This window comes from Elephantulus edwardii, unplaced genomic scaffold (assembly GCF_000299155.1).
Source record: "Elephantulus edwardii isolate Elephantulus edwardi_28Jun2011 unplaced genomic scaffold, EleEdw1.0 scaffold00246, whole genome shotgun sequence".
NCBI classification, from domain to species: Eukaryota; Metazoa; Chordata; class Mammalia; order Macroscelidea; family Macroscelididae; genus Elephantulus; species Elephantulus edwardii.
The window spans coordinates 430,906-432,426 of record NW_006399996.1 but is presented as its reverse complement, the minus strand read 5'-3'; the positions used below and the strand labels follow the sequence as shown (position 1 = coordinate 432,426).

The 1,521-nt window shown below is 42.8% G+C and overlaps 1 pseudogene; it reads right to left on the bottom strand.

The window, feature by feature from the left end:
• LOC102877618 overlaps window positions 1-1,521 on the bottom strand; it is a 7,335-nt pseudogene continuing 5,814 nt past the window's right edge.

The following is a 1,521-nucleotide window of genomic DNA, read 5'->3' as shown; positions in this document are numbered from 1 at the left end:
CTAGGGGGCAAAGCAGTTGATGGTGCAGGAAGCATTGCTGACAATCTTGAGAGAGTTGTCATACTTCTCATGGTTCATGCACATCACAAACATGGGGACATCGGCAGAAGGAGCAGAGATGATTACCTATTTGACACCACCCTTCTGGTGAGCCCCAGCCTTCTCCAAGGTTATAAAGACACCTGTGGACTCCACAACATACTCAGCACCAGCATCACCCCACTTGATGTTGGCAGGATCTCAATCCTGGAAGACAGTGATGGTTGTCCCATTGATGACAAGCTTCCCATTCTCAGCCTTGACAGTGTCATTGAAGTTGCTCTGGGTAGAATCATACTGGAACATACACACCATGTAGTTGAGGTCAACTAAGATTTCACTGATGGCAACAACATCCACTTTGCCAGAGTTAAAAGCAGCCCTGGTGACCAGGGCCAAATGTGGCCAAATCTGTTTACTCCGACCTTCACCATTGGACCATTGGACCTCAGGGATGCGGCTAAGGCTCCTTGAGAAGATAGGGCTGTCTGTCAATGGGTGAAGAACAGAGAGTAAACCTTAGTATTTTCAACTTTTATGCATAAAAAAAGTTAGACAATGAAAGAAGATGACATAAATAAAACCAATGCCTTTTTATCATGGTGTTGGAGAAGAGTACTGAATATCCCATAAACTGAGGGAAAAAAACAAACAAACCAAAAAACCACAATTGATCTGTTTTGAAGGAACTTCAGCCATAGTGTTCCTTCGAGGCAAGGGTGGTGAAACTACAGCTCACATATTGTTAGGTGCTGTCAAGTCAAGTACAACCCATAGCGACCCTATGAACAACAAATCTGAAACCTGTCCTATCCTGTGTCATCCTCTCACTTCCTGACACACTAGAGCCCATTGTGGCAGTCACTGTGTCAATCCACCTAGTCAAGGGTCTTGCTCTTCTTCATGGAATCTCCACCTTTCCGAGCATCATGTTCTTCTCCAAGGAATAGCCCCTACTATCAACAAACCTGAAAGATGTGAGGCAAAGGCTCATCATTTTTGCACCCAAAGAGCATTCTGGCTGCATCCTCTCCAAGTCATATTTGTTTGTTCTTTTGGCAGTCCACAGAATGTTCAGCGCTCTTCTCCAATACCACATCTCAAAGGCATCAGTTCTTCTACCATAATCTGCATTATGCAGATGACACAACCTTGCTTTCTGAAAGTGTTGAGGACTTGAAACACTTGTTGCAGAAGATCAAAGAAGACAACCTTCAATCTGGATTGTATTTCAATGTCAAGAAAACAAAGATTCTTATCACTGGACCAATAGGCAAAATCATAATAGAATGAGGAAAGAGTGAAACTGTCAACAACTTCATCTTCATCCACAGTTAAGACCCTTGGTATCAACAGTCAGGAAATCAGGAGATGTATTGCACTGGGAAAATCTGCAGTTAGGACCTCTCCAAATTATTGAGGAGTAATGTCAGTTTGAGGACTAAGGTGCATCTGATTCAGGCAATAATATTTATTATTATT